This window comes from Haemaphysalis longicornis, unplaced genomic scaffold (assembly GCF_048455015.1).
Source record: "Haemaphysalis longicornis isolate Haplotype H1 unplaced genomic scaffold, Haemaphysalis longicornis Haplotype H1 scaffold_8, whole genome shotgun sequence".
Lineage (NCBI taxonomy): Eukaryota > Metazoa > Arthropoda > Arachnida > Ixodida > Ixodidae > Haemaphysalis > Haemaphysalis longicornis.
In genome coordinates this window covers 51642115-51661984 of record NW_027526445.1, presented here as the reverse complement: position 1 = coordinate 51661984, position 19870 = coordinate 51642115, and the positions used below count along the sequence as shown (strand labels likewise).

General features: G+C 48.2%; 1 long non-coding RNA gene across 1 annotated transcript in view; it reads right to left on the bottom strand.

The window, feature by feature from the left end:
• Nucleotides 1-19870, bottom strand: part of LOC144148661 (uncharacterized) — a 446918-nt gene that overhangs the window by 288606 nt on the left and 138442 nt on the right. The window lies entirely within an intron of this gene.

Genomic DNA, 19870 nt, shown 5'->3' with positions numbered 1-19870 from the left:
TACACCCTTTTTGTGTAAAAAAAAGCGTGTTGATCAAGTTCAACACCCTTGGTTTTTCTTAGGGTGTTAGGGTTTCCCTAGCTTAGGGAAACAAGCTAGGTCGGCCTCCAGCTATGCTGTTTCTCCACCATTGCACCGCTATTGCAAGCTGAGGCAATTTTTTTGCCTTTTAGTATCCAAAAACGGCTAGTACCTTCGAAATGGTATAGTAAGAGGTGCGCATGCGCGTACGCCCCTTGTGCTCACACTCTAACAAGCTTGAAAGCCGACTTCACTGCTATAGACCCTATCTGCGGAGGTGCACTGTTTACAGGTGCCGCAGTTCTTTTTCCTTGTATTTTTTTGCTAACGGAACCGAAACTAGCTAAAGCTTAAAGAGCTTCACTGGTAATAAATTATGCCAATTCATATGGCTTTAAACATCGTGAGGTACAAAACACCTCCCGCTTGAAGAAAATGTTCCGTCCACACCTGTAAACAGGAACAAAATGCCGCCGAATTCGGAGGTCTCTTTATCTTTTTTGCTTAGTTGGCGGTCTTTTCTTACATCCTTTTTCTTCCACCCTTTTTCTTTACTGCCCTTTTCGTAGTTTCGAACACCCTACTTTGTAGCTTGACGCCCTTCTGAGAAAAAGGGTTTTGAAATAATGAACACACTTTTTGAAGGGTGTTGAGGTGACGGGGAAGATTTGTGTTGTAATTAATAAAATTCTGTAACTTATGGAACACGAAAACAACCTCGTGATTAAAACGTTTTTGCAAATCCGCGTGTTGATTTGTATATTCTCATAGTAAAATCCATACTTCCAAAATTAGCGCTAAAATATCTGTTTTTTGCGACAAGCCCACCGATTCGATCGGGGGGATTTCCTCTGCTGGATATAAAAGTAAGAGCAGCGCATGTATTACTAAGTAAGTATGCACTCCCTGTAACTCTTGCATCCCGTTGGTTTTCTTGCTAATTCATTTGTGTTCCAAATGTATATAACTTGTGTGTATTGAGTGTTTGTACTGAATGCTGTGCCCTCCGCCGATTCACATTACCACTGCGCATGCCATCACCTTAAAAAAATGGTGCGAGGATGCTCAACACCCTTTTGTTAGGGTGTCAAGCATCCTTTAACACCCTTCTTTAAGTGTGTTGAGCTCAACACCCTTTTTTCATCCGTACACCCTTTTTTTGCCAAAACACCTTTTAAGGGGGTTAGGCATGGGGCAAGATTTTTACACCCTTTTCGGCCAAAAAGGGTGTAAAAAAGTTAAGTGTGTACTACTACCCTTTTCTGATAATACGTGTTGAAGACACACGTTCGTGTTCGCGTCTTCGTTACCGTTATAATATATATTTATTACAAAACTGATTCCTATCACCAAGCAAATAACTATAGAGCACACCTAACCATTTTTATGGTTCCTTGATGCGAATGCATGAATGTCCAATTGTTTCGAACCCTCTTTGTCTTCAACCAACTGCGGCGGGGCGTCCTACGGCGTGGCACCTCCGGGCGAAAACAGCAGCAGCGGCCAGACTGGGAGAGTGGCATGAAACGCTATAAAATCCAACTGATGTTGCCAGAAAGGGCTTCCCAGTTTCCCGGAGGTTCGGGTCACGCCCACACGCTCCTGCTGTCGTTTTCGTCGCACTTTCAAAGCGAAGGATTTTCCTCACTGATGACGACCCTACACGGAAACGCAGAGCAGGAAGATAACTTACGTAATGGGTTTCCAGCAGGACATCTCATTCTCAAGCGCCTCAAAAAAAACGCTTCCCGTGGTCATAACCAAGCCTGGGCCCCTCGCATTAGGAAGGCGAGGTCTATCCAATTGCAATTTCATGCAGTTTGATTGGGATAAAGCCTGGGGTTTTAACCATTGTTCTCTCACGAAAGTGACTCATTTATTCATGACACACGCGGATTGAAAAGCGCCGCATGCAATGAGACGGGTACTTTATTTGCGTTTTATTTCGCGAGGACGCATTATGAAATGGGTAGCAGCAAGTAGGTAATTAGGAGCCGCTACAGACGCCCACAGCTGCCTTTCCTATGAATGGCCCATTTATTGACGTGAACATAAGAGACGAAAAGGCAAGCTAAGGGAGGGGCGAACACAAGAACTGTAACACAGAACCATGGCGAAGTGGTGTCACATTCGAGCCACAGCCGATCTCTTTAATCTGGTATGTGCCTTCTCGGGTATCATGTAACCGCCTTTCCCATTACGATCCGTCGAGACATTGCTGGTTACATCTGTTCATGGATGATTATTTTGTATCCAGTGTCCTCCTCCCAATGGCATATCAAAACTGTACCATTTCCTCGTGTTGCTCTCCACAGAACGCCTGCAGAGCTTGCTGGTCTGATCAGGTGCATGCGGTAAAGCATTTAATTGCTTTCCATCTACAAATGACTTCAAGCAAGAAAATTGGGAGAAGGTTTTGCTGGGATAGCCAAGGAGCATCGTGGGAAAGAAGCATACATTCCTTCATATCGAACGTGGTGCACCCTCTACAGCGGGTATGCTCCCGTTTGAGGGTTTGAGCTGCCTTAGTGGGTTCGGCGCTACACACTATCCATAGTATGGCAGGAGTCACCGATCCCGAAGTAACTCCTACCATAATCGTACCGCCTCCTGGCCGCAAACCTCCCAAACGAGCAAATCAGTGTAGTCTGCTCCCCGGCACGCACCTTCCTCGCCGTCAACGAATTCTGTCACGCGACGTCACGAGCACCCACCATCCAGGCCCCGGAAGTAGAACCTGACCACACCCCTATTGTGTCTTACCGTGACGTCGCCCAAAATTACCGGCTAGAGCATATAATCTATACACCACCAAACCCACAATTAAGCAAAAACAAGGCTCAACACTACGCAAACTTCATACAACTGCGTTCCCTCACCCCGTCTGGCCCGGATCCAAACAAGCAAATCGTGGCGGTCCGGCGTGCCCGCGACCGGACCAGTGGGCTAGACCTGCCTGTCGGGACGTGGGACCAGCCGGGTGAGCGACAAGGTCGCGTCATCACCGGACCCCCTATAAAGTTCTTTCACCCACTCACTCATGTTCCCCAACCAGCATCCACCTCAATGCAAGTCTTGCGAAAATTCAGGGTCGCGGTGCCATGCAGGGCGGCAAGGTAGCCAAAACCCGCACTTGCCACTCTATTTCCCAAATGCCCACCTCGAGCAGTGGAAAACTGCACTGTCCAGTGCCGACCATGTCATGCTGATGGAGAGGGCAGGAGGTGCAAAAAACTTAAAGCCGTTCCACTCAGTGTTAAAGCTGTTGGAAGTGCAGATCAGTGATCCGCCGTAATGGGGGCAGGCGCCGTAATCCGCTCCAGGCTACCACCCATCACCCTCTCCGCCGCCCTGTTTCACTCCTCTCGTGATGAATATGCAATTCAAATTTCCCGCCTTCGCAGTGCTCGTCCGCCCTCGGCCTGAAACTGCGTCAGCGGGAATTCTGTTATTTTTGTGCCTGCTTTAATTTTGCATGCTGGAGCTATTTTGCGTCATTTCGACCGTGCAAGTTTTTGCTTGCGCGGATGGAGCCTTTCTGCAGCAGTTAGAACGCTCCATTTTTTTTGTGGCCGCTTTTCCCGCTTACTATCGTAAAAACCAACCTAACGAGCTGTCCTAACCTAAATGAAGCTGGGGGCTGCCAGTGATATACACAGATTTTGCCTGAAATGTACCTGCAGTTTTCTGTAAGCGGTTTACGAGGTTCGAACAATTATGACTATTTAAACGGCATGGTTTTCGACGCCTCACCGTGACTTCCTGGCGACGGTACACCAGACTCTACTTTGATTCCTGATCTCGCTGCTCCGCCTGATTCCGGCAGTCGCTTGACATCGACAGTTAGCGAGCTAAGAAGACAAGACGAGCCCATAATGTGCTCTGCACTTAAATAGACGCTTGGTCTTGTGGACTAAGAAGGCATAAAAAGGCCAATGAAAGTTCTGCTCTCTCTCTCTGTCTGTCTGTCTGTCTCTCTGCCTGTCTCTCTCTCTCTCTCTCTGCCTCTCTCTCTCTCTCTTTCTCTCTCTCACAGAATAAGACATGTGTTGTGTGTTCGACCCTCATAGCGCTTTTGCTCTAAAAGTACTTGAGTAATGCATTCATTATCTACTTCATTCGGTTGATGCCTGTCACAAACTCGAGCGTACGACGTCTAAAAGTACCTTATAAATTTTTCATTTTTATTGTACAGCGCCTAATTCTTCTTGCAGTCGTTCGATTCATTCAGTTCGGTTCTATTCGCCCGAGGCAAGGCTGGAGGTTTCTCGAACGAAGAGGCGGTAACCCGATCTCACGCCGGCTGGCCGGCGAGAAAAACAACAAAAATAAAACCTCCGCCGCTCCGGTTTCGTTGAAGCTTCCAGTACTTTCGAGGAGGTGCGCGTGGCCTTGCCAGTTCTAAAGAGCGTCGATCATTCTAGAATGAAGAAGAGGGAAGTTATTCGCTCACGGCGGCGGGCGCGTTGTGTGTTGTGCTCTCCCTCTCCGCACCGGCGCGCCTATAAAAAAGAGAAGCCGCGCCTAAGCAAACCAGCTACGTTTGGTCGTCGTGATTGACAACGGCACCTGCCAGTTTGTACATCACACCATCGGCGACCCGCGCCCTGGAGGACTCCAACGTGCTCCCGGGCCTCGAATGACCGTGATCGTCTCGGACGGCCTGGCCTACAGCGAAGCCACACTTCCCAGGTAGCCGACTCGCCTCCGTCAGCGGTGCATCGTCCGGCCCGGTCGGTGAATATGCAGGGACTCTGTCTCTCATAAGCATCGAACTGTTTGTTTTCTTTTTAGTTAACTGCTCCGCTTAGTAATATTCCTTTGTTAACGATCCTGATTGTATAATTTTGCCTGATATTGAACTGTTGCTTGATCTAGAGAATTCGATCTAAATTGTCTGTCACTATCGATTCATTACCTCGTGCTTGTACAGTACTTTGTCTGTATAAATATAAGTCGTTGTGCTTTTCTTTCGTTCAGGGCTCTTGCTCATTCTTGCCGCTCTGGTCGGCGAAAGCCGCACATCAGACGGCCACCCCCTTTGTCACCTGTGCCCTGTGGATTCGGTGGGGTTTGTTGGCTCTCTAGAGTCGACTCCCCATATCTTCCGACAGTGCACCCTAATTTAAGGAAACGGGTGACAATTTCTGGCGTCCGCGACAGGACGTCTGATGTGAGCGGTAGGGAGGAGAAAGAGCCTGGAACTTTTTTGGCATAGGTTGCTACTGCCTTCATAAGTTGGTGCTCTTGTAAACTTTCTCTGTGTAGATATACCTAGCTAGAGGCTAAAGTATTGTGGCTAGATTGCGATACATTTGCAATCATGGATTTAGAGAAAATCGTAGCGTTGGGCTGTCAGCTGGGCCTGTCAGGGGCCGAACTACGAAAGTGGGTAGCGCAGAAAAAAAAAGAGGAAAACGAGAAAGCTGAGAGAGCAAGACAAGCAGCACGAGAAGAGGCTGAGAGAGCAAGACAGGCAGCACAAGAAGAGGCTGAGAGAGCAAGACAGGCAGCACAGGAAGAGGCTGAGAGAGCTGAAAGAGAAAGAGAAAAAGAATTTCAGAGACAATTTCAGTTGGAGCGAGTGAAAGCGGAGCGAGAAGAGAAAGCCCGCCAAGCAGAGGCAGAAAGGGAGCGAGCGAAAGCGGAGCGAGAGGAGAAAGCACGCAAAGCTGAACTCGAGATTCTAAAAAGGCGACTCGAGATACGATGCTTGAAGGCGGAATCCTCATCAGATGAGGAAAATGCGAGCGAAGGGTATAGTGACCTAAGTGCTAACCCTGAAACGATAAAGGAACGCCAGGATATCTCTAGAAGCGAAGAGGTGGATTTATCCGCGATCCACAAAGAGGAAATACCTCCAGATATGTGCGAAAGTGCACCACTTCAGACCTGGAAGGACGATGATCCTACAGGTGATGCGGAGCTTGAGGATGGAGATAACATCCCGGTTGTGGATGTCATCACTACGTCGGGGCCGAACCCTCTAGACGAAGGGGTACCCGATATTGCGGGGAGAGTGCCCGAGGAAACCGTTGTCTTTCCGAAAGACACGGGTAATTGTACGCTCATTGTGCAGGAAGACCCAGTTCGAGACTGCGAACTCTCTGGGCAGACTAGCGCCGCGTGCGTAACTGACAGCTCGAGGAGCAAAGAGACTGACTCTAAATTCAAGTTTGAAACCCCCGAGCAAAGCGGAGCCGCACTCCGCGGAGGGAACGCGCCGTACATAAGCGTCGGCGACGATCCTGTGACTTCAGCGGTGGGAGAGAAACCACCCGCTGTTTCGAAAGAAGAACCCCGATTCGATACCTCGGATCGAGGCGAAGCCGTGCCCGTCGCAACTCGAGCACCGGCAAAAGCGAAGCCAGCACGCTTCCGGCTCTCAAAATCTGCGGCCGCTGCGACTGTGCCGCTTAGAAGAGAAAGGAGTACCGAAGGGCCTGTAAAAAGCAAGTCAATGAAAACCGGCCTCCCAAAATTGTGCAAGCAGCTGAGCTGCCGAAACAAAGAGTGCAGGTTTGGGCTCAAGAGTAAGAGAAAACATCTCTACTGCCATTTGTCCCGACGGACAGGTGGGAAGAAGCGCCAATCCGTTATTAGCCACTCGGTCGTTCACCAGGTGAAGGCCCAGGCAGTGAAACATTTTCACGAGACCGCTATCACGGCGGTCACGAAAGAGTTTGTCGCTTCGCGCGACATTTGGCAAGGATCTTCTCCGAAGAGAAGAATTCCGCAGGCGCAGTTGCGCAAGCGCCCGATAGACACGGGATAAACATGAAGAATGCAAATTTAGGTATGCACGTGGGATATGAGTGAAATTGTGTAAGACAGAGTTGTATTTTCACATCGAGTACTGTATACTTGAACGTTGTATTCATTGTTTCTCTGTCGTACTGTACGCGAAGGTTGTACCTATTTTGTCACTCTGGCTGTACAGTGTATATTCACGTACAAGTTCCGTTTTGCGTAAACTTTACTTTCGCTGTTAACAGTACACTTGTTGTGTATTATTGGCGTTACTAGTGGTGGCATTCGTGAACGTTGCAGTTGTCGACTGCTAGAACTGTATTGTTCTTAAACTTATAAGTTGTCCCTAGGATGTGTATTTGTTGAGAAATCTGCGCCAAACCGCTGTTCTGTACGCGAATTCTGTACCTGCCATTATTCTTATGAAGAACATTGGGCTGTACTTGATTTTGTGTTAGTAGGCACTGCCTCTTTTGTTCACTAACTGTGAACGACGCGTACGCACGACTTTGTGAGTTTTGGGAATATTATTGCATAATAATCTGAAACTGGGGGCTTGTGTCACAAACTCGAGCGTACGACGTCTAAAAGTACCTTATAAATTTTTCATTTTTATTGTACAGCGCCTAATTCTTCTTGCAGTCGTTCGATTCATTCAGTTCGGTTCTATTCGCCCGAGACAAGGCTGGAGGTTTCTCGAACGAAGAGGCGGTAACCCGATCTCACGCCGGCTGGCCGGCGAGAAAAACAACAAAAATAAAACCTCCGCCGCTCCGGTTTCGTCGAAGCTTCAAGTACTTTCGAGGAGGTGCGCGTGGCCTTGCCAGTTCTAAAGAGCATCGATCATTCTAGAATGAAGAAGAGGGAAGTTATTCGCTCACGGCGGCGGGCGCGTTGTGTGTTGTGCTCTCCCTCTCCGCACCGGCGCGCCTATAAAAAAGAGAAGCCGCGCCTAAGCAAACCAGCTACGTTTGGACGTCGTGATTGACAACGGCACCTGCCAGTTTGTACATCACACCATCGGCGACCCGCGCCCTGGAGGACTCCAACGTGCTCCCGGGCCTCGAATGACCGTGATCGTCTCGGACGGCCTGGCCTACAGCGAAGCCACACTTCCCAGGTAGCCGACTCGCCTCCGACAGCGGTGCATCGTCCGGCCCGGTCGGTGAATATGCAGGGACTCTGTCTCTCATAAGCATCGAACTGTTTGTTTTCTTTTTAGTTAACTGCTCCGCTTAGTAATATTCCTTTGTTAACGATCCTGATTGTATAATTTTGCCTGATATTGAACTGTTGCTTGATCTAGAGAATTCGATCTAAATTGTCTGTCACTATCGATTCATTACCTCGTGCTTGTACAGTACTTTGTCTGTATAAATATAAGTCGTTGTGCTTTTTTTTTTCGTTCAGGGCTCTTGCTCATTCTTGCCGCTCTGGTCGGCGAAAGCCGCACATCAGACGGCCACCCCCTTTGTCACCTGTGCCCTGTGGATTCGGTGGGGTTTGTTGGCTCTCTGGAGTCGACTCCCCATATCTTCCGACAGTGCACCCTAATTTAAGGAAACGGGTGACAATGCCAAACTATCACGAACCAAGCTTTTAAAAAGCTGCCCAAAACACTGCTGCGCTTATGTGCTAGATTTATATCGCTTCGCTAGATTAACAGCAATACCTGCCAAAAGCGATCTAGCAGAAGCGGTAGGGCGCAGATGCTCCGTGTCCAGCCGCCAATATCGCCTTCTTCAATTCCGCAAACCCCTTTTCGAAGTACCTGCGATATTATCCCAGGCTCTCTATAGCGATCACTGCACTGCAACGTCCCATGCCCCACATGCTCTGCCTTCTGCGTGGTGCAGAAACGTCCTGGCCAATAAAAGTTGCAACAAAAAAATTCAGGGGAGCTTGCACTGAAGGCGAAAGGCTTCAATGGCGAAGCTGTTGTAGGTGTGCATTACCGGACGCATAGATAAGTTTCAGTATCACTGTTTATTTGCGTGTGTTTGGGTGCTAGTAATCGTCGTCATATGCGTTGGAAAGGTCGTCGTCCTCGCGGCGAGTGGTGGATGCAAAGTCATCCTCAACATTGTATACTTCAACCAGCTCAACTGGCGCAGCTTGCACCAAGTTGCGCAAGGCCTGAGCCATAGCGGGGCTGCAGCATTTCTTCATGCGTGAGCACTGGAGGACACATCACCACGCAGTTGTACAAGTTTCAAATTCTTTATTTACATGTTCTCTCGTTGCTTTCGCTTGCGCTAGCAGTAGTCATCGTCATATGCATCTACATTGTCTCGTTCCTTATGCTAAACATTACATGCGTGGCAGCGCTTGACGACAGCGCAGAAGTTTTTTTAGATTCGAAGCACCTTAGGACCTCGCAATGTCCGTCCGTTGGCGTCCGTGCACACAGCATTATAGACGTATGGGTAAGAGGGAGTCGCAGAAAAAAAGGAAACCAGCACCGGCAAGATTCCAGCCACCGACTCCCGCAACTACACGCAATGAATACATTACGCTACCACTAAACTACGCCGCCAGACGGAAATTTGCACAGAAATAATGCACTGCTGTGTACAGCGAAATCGCAATGTCCGTTGGCGTCCGTGCACACAGCATTAAAATTGAAAAATATCTTGGTCAAGCTACCTAAAAGGGTAAAAAACGCAAAAAAGGGCCCATCTCCCCGCGAGGGGGACTCGAGTAAATGCGTCGCATATTGCGTTAACGTTTAGTGTTTGGGAGGTTGGTGCTATCACGTGTACACCACGCAGCTATCACGCCGCTAGCACGCCGCTGACGACGTAGTTTGAATGAGTCAAGGATATAAGGCGCGTTCGTAGCCTTTGATTCTGTGTCGGTTTTGTGGCGCAGTGGGAAGAGCACCATGTACCTCGCATTCCGCCCACAGGTAGTGAATGCGTTGTATCAGCAGCTTGACGTAGTTTGAATGAGTCGAGGATATAAGGCGCGTTCGTAGCCTTTCATTCTGTGTCGGTTTTGTGGCGCAGTAGGTAGAGCACCATGTACCTTGCGTTCCGCCCGCAGGGTCGTGGGACCGAAACCAGGCGCCGGTAACTGTTATTTCTTTTTATAGTGTAGGGGGAGGCTGGCTGCTGCGGACGCCGACGTACGGGTGGCATCGTGAGTTATACAAATGCTCTGCATTTAAAATCACACATTTCCACGCTGTGAGCGATGCCGAGGGTGCGAAGTACTGCGACGCGAATTCTCTGTTGTGTGGCGCTTGTCATTTACAGAGCATTTACTGCACCACATAATCATTTAAAATTCAGAATGGATCAGCACCCACGAACGATGACGCTCATCACACAGGCAATACACAACTTGCCTCCCTGTGCTTCGCACCCTCGGCATCGTTAACGGTGTGGGGATGTGTTTGGTTTTGCGAAAGGCATTGGGCAAGCCGGAGATTCGGTGGTCGCCATGTGCACGTGGCATGCGTTCACGAGCGCTCGACCTTCTCTTGCTCCTCGAGGTTTTCGCCAATTTTTTTCTTTCTAAAGCCAGTTTTTTTTTTCTTTGCTAAAGCCGGTTACGCGCGGCGGTCGCCTCGGGGTACGCGCTCCCGAGCTCTCCACAGATTCTTGGTATTATTTCCTGCAATACCGAACGTACGAACTATACGACAGTCCCGCTTTTAAAACCGGCCGTGCACCGACTTGCCCTCGGATTTTACTTGGAGGTGTTGTGACGTCAAACGCTGCCCGTAGCATGACTAACACTCAGTACAATTACATCTGGTGGATACCAAAAAGGTTCATTTGCACTCACAGTTAATTTGAAACGACGGTCGCGCCAGCGCAACTGTGTATACCAATCGGGGAACCATTCCCAATAATCAAAACGCATTGCCATTCACAACAGAAACGTTTCCGTCGACGCTTCTTTTCGCTCTTCCCATTTTTCGCAAGATATCCTCGACCCCCTCAAAGCGAGTCGCATATACGCTAGGGACAGGCTCATATCTGGTATTTTTCACAAGACCCTCAGTGACTACAAACAAGTAAACACGAGTCTCGGTATGCAGTAGTCACTCACTGAAGGCCTTTCTGACTTCTTCAAATGGGGCGACGGTGACGATTTATTGCGTACATACGAAAAATCGCACCAAACGTAGACGGGAGCTGACATGAAAAAAGAAAAAAAGTTGGCGGCCCATCTGCTCCTTTCGTTGCAAATGTCGACAAAAAACAATAGTCCTAGTAGACATTTCCAAGTAAATGTCTTCCTTCGCTTTCCCGCTCACATCTCATGTTGTTCCTCTTGCGTCGCGCTACTCCCATGGCAGGTAAACACGGTAAAGGTTTGCTCAAGTCGGTTTAAATTTACCACGTTTCACTGCTCCAGGCCGGGTGGCTCAATGCCAGCGCTACCATACGGCGGAGACGCGCGTAAATCGAGGCGCCCTACATAGAAGCCTGCATAGAATAAAAACGAGAAACCTGTGTAGTTGATCCTTTCGTAGCCGTTGCCACTTGATTTCTTAAAATGCCGCCATAAGCCATAGTAGCGAGGGCGACAGCAGGAGACAGAGTTGATTGTTTTTTCTATAATGGATGTAGTATTTCATTTCGCAAAAACCAAGCACCTGTGAATTTTTTTATAAAGGAAACTGTAAATATTTCTCGTGTATTAATTTTGTTTTATATTTGCCTGATGTCTTGTTCTTGTTCAACAATGTTGACAAGTATTAACATGTAAACCGGACATTGACTTTTCGTTTTGGCTGTGAGTATATAAAGCTATTGCACAGACTTCGTTGCCCTTTGGCCGGGTGGCTCAATCCAGTCACAGACATACAGAGAGAGACATGCAGACATACAGACGACCAAAATTGTCTATAAAAACACAACGCCCAAAGCTGTGGCAGAATAAGCTCATTTATATGTTGTAAACGACCTCCTTATATGTTCATTTAGGCATATATGTTTAAAATAGTAATACATCTCGTGAAAAGCCAGGTTCCGGCCCGGCTGCACCATCTCGTCCTTAGATATTTGTTCTACAAAGATGACGCGTCCGCTTCTGATTGAGCTGACTTCTCTTGGCAGCTCGTGAACGTTGAAATTATTCTCGTTCTTCAACGTTCCGAAGCACTGGCGTGGTGTGATGGCTGTTATCGTCCAGGAGTCCTTCCGTATTGAGATCCACATCGGCTTCCTTTGCCAAAAAATCACCCATATTGCTGGCCTGGCTGGCATTTCCAGTGATGTTGGAGGGGTGTACACTCGTCGTGTGATTACCGCGGATCCTGTCGAGAACCAAGATGACGACAACGACGAAAGCTGCCGCGATGAGCACCAGAAGCGCGACCGCCATGCACAGCGCGCACTTTTCCTCCCTGGCCTCGTCAATGGAAGCCTGCTTGCACTCGCGGACCAGCTCGTCGTACCGTCGCTGTAGTCTCATCCTGGAGTCGCTCCTTTCGAGCCGCTGCTTATTGTTGCGGCCCATCGCCGTCGGGAGGATGGGAAGAGCAGCGCTGATTCGGAACCACGACAATTCGGTGATATCTCGCACTCTGCACGTGCGCCGGCGTTGGCGATGGCGATTGAATGGCGATAGTGTTGGCCACGGATAACATACGATGAGATAGAAAGAATTAGCACTTGAACGCATGATATTTATATCTCGTAAAAGGAATGTTATCCCATCCCATCTGTAAACTATAAAGAGCACAGGAAATTATTTTGCTCTTGCAAATATATTGTCCACGGGCATGGCGCTATATAACATCAGACAGAACATAAACACCAATCCTTACTAAACATAAGGTGACAATGGGATGAGCCCAGGCTGGAACAAGCCTGAAACATAGAGGAGTACCATGTTGAAGACATAGCAGATTCCCAGTCACGGAATGGGCCCACTTCACCAATCACATGGCGCCAACCGCATCATGGAAACATAGATGATCCTCGTCGGTGTAGTTCTTGACTCATAATGCAGTCCCTTCTCGGCCGAAGTCATTCCGGGTCGCACGGAATGCACAAGTGAAAGCACCTAGCACCATCTACTCCTCCGGTTCATATACAAGCCACGTCCTTCTGACCAAATGCTAAATAGGACCCGCCCTTCGAGATTTGTAGCTTTGTGGTGTACATAGCGTGCACGTGCCATCACCACGGCCTTTTCTTGTGCACTGCTCGCAGTTTCCCTAGCGCTGCTCGAGAAAAGAGCACCAAATAAGTTCACAGCCTTTAGCCGTCCACGCGGTTCACCAACGCAGCAGCTATTGTGAGGTCAAGGGAGGCTATGTATACTCAGGTGCATCATAACAACAGCAACGGAAGTTGCCGCTGTGCCTCATTACCGCAGCCGGATATAACTCGGCGAGGCGCAAGTAGGCGTGACTGGGAATATTTTGAACATGGCGCGAGCAGTTTCCGTACTTTTTTGGACTTAATATGCTTATAAGCTACTGCAGAGACGACGAAGAAACTGCGGGAGAAAAAGCAAACGATATCACGCATTCATTGCAATCTTCTTTCAAAACGCGCGCGCCCGTTCACATCCGGATCCGTCGCTTACGTGGAGGAATACCGTATAAGCTGTTGCCATTCTTAACTTGTTCTCAAGTATAATATGTCTTGTTGATATTGTAACCACTCTCATTCCAACCACCACAGCTTTTTGGCCTGCTGTTTTTGCACAAAAAAGTGCTCCACATCAATACGTGCACCCATTTTTCGTAGCTGAGTCATTCGACAAGCGTTTATTGAGACCGGCAGACGACGTTTTTACGCGCTGCTAAGTGGTCCTCTCGTCCTCCGTGGGGGGTGTGGCTACCCGGCTAGGGATGCAAGCTCGCCGTTGCCAGCTCGTGAGCTCCATCCCTTTTGAGCGCCCCAGGACCTGCTGGACGGCACATCGTAGCTAGTCCACCAGCTTCGTAGCCTTTGCCGAACCGTGGCTGGATGGCTTCTGGTGTAGATGCGTTGGGGTGCTTGGTACATTCCCATAGGATGTGCGCCAGGTTGACTATTGCGTTGCGACTGACTTCGACGGTTGGGTACGTCTCGGGATACATGGGATGCAGTAGTGCATGTTAGTGCATGTGCACTGGCTTTCGCGATGGGGTCTATAGGGTCTGTCATTGATAAAGCGCAATGAAATAGAAGGCGTTCGAACCTAAACACGTAATATGCAAATGCCGGGTCACAACTACTTAGTTGGGCCAGCCGTAATATTAAAAAAAACTGCTGAAGCTTCCACTGAGTCGAGAAAGGCTTGAACCATAGCGAAGGTGCCGTAGTTCGTTTTACGTGAGCACTGAAGGACACATCACCGCCCATTTCTTTGGGTTTGAAATTGCTTATTTACATGTTCCGTCATCGCTTTGCACAGTGCTAGTAGTAGTCCTCATCATATGAACCCATATCGTCGTGTTCCTCATTACATGTGGTGCAGCGCTTGACGACACTTGATGCACAGTGGTGTCGGGTAGGTGCACGACGGACACGCGGCGTTTCTTGAGTCACGTCGAGGTTCTGTGGAGCAGTTGTTGCGTCAGCTGTGGTGTTAGTTGTTAGGCAGCATGAGGCGCTACTCAGTTTTCCCCAGATCTTTTTTTTGTGTGTGGTGCGTCCAATCTCACGGCAGCCGTGAGAATTACCTCCGCGAAATTCTCAGGGCAGTTTCTATAAACGCAGTGTCTAGAGTGCCGTCCGACGGCACTCTAGCTGATCGTTGCAGGCATGGCTAGTATGCCGTCCGACGACATGCGAATATTTAACACTAGGCTGGCACCAGCCAAACGGTCTGTCGTTGTAGTGTAGAGGATCCGTCTTAGCTTCTTGATCCGAAAGTCGGCGGTTCGAGAGCGGCTCTTGCCTCGGTTTTTTTTTTTTTCATTATTTAGTTGAAGTGTAATTTTTATGCCTTAGGTTAGTATTGGTGTTTTAAATGATTTCTTTGTGTGCGTTAGATTATATTATGTTATGTTTAGGCTAGGTTGTCTAGCTTTACGTTATCTAGAGCGATGTACCGCCAGGCGCGGCAATTCTGACACAAAACGCCGATAGACCTCGATATAGTGGAGTGATTATAATACCATCGGACGGCACTCTAGACACGGCCTTCTATAAAAGCTGGCTGGCCTAAAACTCGCTGAATTATATTACGCCCCAACATAACCTAACGTAACATAACCTCATCGAATCTAACGTAACCTAACCGAACGCATCACAGACTACCCAAATCCAGCCCAATTAACTGCAAGAAATGTATTCTAACCCAGCCCAGCCCAGCGGCACAGAACACAACCTATATTAAACCTAATCCAACCCATTCTAGAAGTCCTGTTTGTCGAACTCTTGATATCGTAAAAAATGTTAACAAAATCACGTGACCGAAAAATTTAGAAAACTAACAAAAAAATCTGATTCCCTGATTTTTTTTTTTTTACTAAAGCCAGTGCGCGTGCCGGAAACGCTCGGCTGTTGACGAGCGGCATGCGCCCAAGAGCGCTCGGTATTTCCTTAGTATTTTTAACGGGTTACGCGTAACGCACCACACATTACCGCCAGCTACCACAGCTCCACTGTTAGAAAGCACAAGTGTTCTCCTTGCTTTTTCTAAATATGGGGTCCATTGGTAGGCCCGTATTTTTATTGAACAAGCAAATAAATATATACTTATCCTTATAAAAAGGGAAACAAACAGAGCCAAAACATATGGTGAGAATAGGTGGAGTGACTGCTAGAAGCTGCTTGAAACAGGGGGAGGTACCATGCACAAGCAGCCATAAGTACCTAATTCGCTGTAGTTGGTGAGTGCCCAATTTAGCAAGCATGGTACACCAATTTTAATATTCTCTTCGGAGATGTCCGATGGTAGTCCAAAACAAAAGTAGTTCAGTGTATTTTACGACTGTTTAACATACCAACAAACATTAATTTTTCGATACTTTCACAACGACGGCAGAAACAGGCGAACGCGGCTGCGTCTAGGCGGCCACGTATGTCGAATACGCTTGCGGTTCGCATACGATATGCAAGTGAAAGCACCTAGCGCTGTCTACGGTTCGCTTTCAGTGCTAGCGGCAAAGAGGACGCACCATGTGCCGCCAACGGATTGCCGTCGCGGCTGCTTTGAGGAAACGTTAGTCATACAAGCCGCAGGAAGTAATTTTGGCAGATTCGAAAGCAGCACTACAACTTTTGCAGCGTGGGATCCCAACGAAAAGGGTCTGCCAGCGTTCCTTACGGATTGTGCAAGAACTCAGCAGCAAGGGTTTTAATGTGAGGTTTCCATGCATTCCATTCCATGCTAGCGTCAGGAGCAATGAGACCGCGGAATAGATAGTACGGAATGCGCACCCACTGTTCGAGCTTCTGACCATCACTAGAACAACTTCAGGCGAACAGTCGTCGAAAATGTCAAGTCCTTGGGAGATGCCAATCATCAGCCTTGTGTCGCAAAGCGACTTACGAGATCGGAGGTGACTTTCCTGTACCGCATCCCAACGACCTCAGTCACAGTTTGGCTATTCAAGGTGGGCCTCGTGCGATCACCTCTGTGTTCGCCATGTACAGTGCTAGGGGATGTACACCAGTTTGTAATGTGTTGCCCAGAGCATGATCCCAAAGTTGGCAGCCCCACACAACACTCTGGACCTCATCGTCTTCCCAAAGGGACGATAGATACTGTGCAGAGACGTGTCGCGTCTTCTACTAAGCTTTCTTGAGGAGGCGGAGACTCGTGGTGAAATGACCCTATTATTAACTAATTATGATTAGCTCAGGCAGAGAAATTGCCGGCATATCCAGCCAGGCTAACACCACCTGATCCCACCCAACAGCCACCACCACCACCACCCCCATCAGACATAGTGGCTTTGATGAAGGGTCTGTGGATGCTATTGTTGCGGCTTACATTCAAGCCCCCGCAATGGTAGTGTTTAAATACTCCGTTGTTTCAGCAAAGTTATTTAAGTGCGCAAGCTCTTAAGGTCCCACTCCTGTGGTTTCGCATCGCCGTCGTCCCTCGATGTAAACCAAGCTATGAAAAGGACACCGAAGGTAGAGGGGATAGACCGCACAGAAATGCTGAAGGAAACGTAATGAACGGGTAATTGGGTAATCATATCGAACTTTCATTTCACGGCCTGTGTGTTTCCACGAATAGATATTTTAAAGTGCTCAAAAACGTCTGGCCAAACTACTTTAAACTGCATCAAATATTTTAAAGTGCTTACAAATTAAAGACCTTGTTCTCTTCATCCACGTCTAGTTTGCGCCACGTTTTCTTCTTTCTTTAAGTATGTACCACCTAGCTCAGCAACAAGTTTTGCTTACAAGCCCGGTACAATACCCTCATGTGGGTACGCTTTAAAAACATTGAGGGCGTCATCATCATCAGAAGAAAGCCAGAAAGTACGGCAAAAGTGTGAGGGGGAGGGCCGTATGTCGTTGCCGCGGAGGACATGTTAACCGCCAGAGCTCCCTGCTTTGCCGATTTCGACAGAGAACCCGGAACGCTACGCCATATGGTCAGAGATTGTGACCAATCCCCACTGATTCTCCCCAACCTGCAACTTTCTACTGTCGTGCTTTGGGAGAGCGCATTGGCGAGCACCGGCCTGGATGACTGGCTTCGGCTGGCTCAAACGGCTGGCGATGCTGCCCGCGCCCAAGGCATCCCGGAGTGACGACGCCTCCTTCAAGCTTCAGTACAATCCCCCCTGTTGATTTAAATAAACGCTTATTCTCCCTCTCTCTTGGCGTCTAGTGGCACCCAAGGAAAGAGACGCAAAACCAGGGAACCTGGCATCCAGACATTTTCCGGCCGCGGTTGCCGCTTTTATGGTAGCAACTAAAAGCGAAAACGTTGTGGGTTGAAGATTTCGGCCCACGTTAGAGATCCCCAGGTGACCAAAATTAATCCGGAGCCCTCCCGTATACGGCGCACAGAAGCCTAGAATGCGCTGCCTGCTGCACGTACATCAGTCCTTCGTCGTCCTCTTCGTTGCGCGGCTCATCCGAACCTTGCAACCTTTGCTAGGGAGGCACGTAGTTAGGTTAACTGATTTATTCAGTGGAGAGGCTGGAAGCCAATATATCCTCGGCTACTCCATTTCAAAAATGAAGTGTTCAAACACGATTTACAACAACTTTGTCGGTGTTGGCGACGCGCTGAGAGGTAACAGCGCGCCGTAAGGGTGCGCCGTCATGCGTTCGCTGTTCACGCGGTCGCCTCCTGAGACCCCACCGTTATTCGCCGTGCGCAGATTATGATTAGGGTATATTGCGGTGGATTTAGGTGGCATAGAGATAACAAACTCCGTAGCTGCTCTGTCGATTTGTTTGGCTGTATTAAAAGGTACCCGTCACAATACTACGACAGGATTTTACCCTCAAAACAGCTGAGCGGAGTAATGTGTCCCGGCAATTTTTCCGCAAATTAGCCCTGAATATCATTCAGGCGACTGCGCTGAAATTTAGCATTAGGGAGTATAGCAATCGTCGGACAATGTTTGTGGGAAAATGCTCCACTTCAATACTTGTACCATTTTTTCGACTCAAAGGTTCGGTATGTTTTAGTTTTCATTAGGCTCAGTGAACAGACTATCACCGTGCTTAATTGATGCTTTGCACCATGAAGTAAGGGCCATTTCTGTACTGCGACGAAATGGAAGTTGACCCATTTGCTTGTTTCGCCATTTTTTTCTGAATGCAGCAAGTCCAGCGTGCTGGCTGGAATCCGCTGCCAGGCGGTACCATAGTACAGCATGGGCTCTGAATTTTAATAGCGCAGCTGTTTCAAGCTGGGCCTTGACGTCTTTCCGACCGTATTACCCAGGGTCAGGCTACCGAACCCACACCAGAGGGCCCCACAGTCTCACCGATATGGAAGCGGACCAATCAGGGTGTGCGCCGGGGTAGGACAAGGTATATCGACCGGGCGCGTCCGTTCGCCCCATGCGCACCTCACGACGCGACGGCAGCGTGTCTTAGACAGCGGACGGAACTGCTTACGACGCTCAAATCTGCAGTTTTAAGACCGGGCAGAAAGCCCAAGCTAAGCGTGGAAAATGAGTCGCGTCGGTGAAAGCCCTGTCGACAATATCGAATATTCTGGCAAAGCCAACTTTCTCGTCCATGCCGTGAAGATCCGAGTCCAATGAAAATTTCTGAGTTGCTGCTTCGTGTTGGTTTCGTGCGCTGACTTGTCTGCGCCCAGCTCCACTTTTCATTCTTCTTCACAGAGTAGAAAGACACTAAAGTTTATCAAATCGGTCAGCACCTAGGTTGATACCAGTATTATTAAACTGAAGTATCGCGGATTATTGTGCGTTTAGGTAGTGGCTGTTCACGCATAAAAAGATTGCACAAACCAACAGTAGAATCAGACCAGGTAGGAGTGAACGACTAGGCGAAATAAGTCGTTAGAACAGATCTCCTACAGCAATATAACGATTTAAGGTGAAGAGTGAACAAAAATAGATTAGTTTAAATCAATAAACGGTTTTTGACGTATAAACTGCAATCATATCATCAGCAACGAGCTGTATGGTTTAAGGTGACGTTACGGCTTGCATTGAATGATTACAAGTGGAACCACTGAGGCCCCAGTCAAACTAAAAAAACTTGGAGCGTATCTGCTGACATTGCTGCAAATGTGGTGGAAAGACTTCAACCTTCTTCCACATCTCCCACTTAAATGCCTCTCTCCTCTCTCAAGCCAACCACTCATGCTCTGTCCTACCGTTTCACCCCACCTGTGATAAGAACAGTAGATATTCGTTCTACACAATTCAAGTTTGTCGCGTTTCTCTGTTGGTGTCATTTAGAGGAACCTTTTCTCAGTTTCAAACTTACAACTCTGAAACAAGGTGGCAGCGCCAGCGCGTGGTGCACTTTGAAATCAAAACATTTTTTCACACCTTATTTGTTCTTTGCTTTCGCAAAAATAATGCGGTCATGTAGTTTGAATTAAAATAACCATGCAAATGTCACCTATAGTATATTGATGCCCTCCTTTTAATGAGTAATGTTTTGTTTTTGCTCAACAATGCTACATGTGAGAACATTGTCACCAGATTTAGTAATCTGGAAATGTTTACCTCTATCAACCT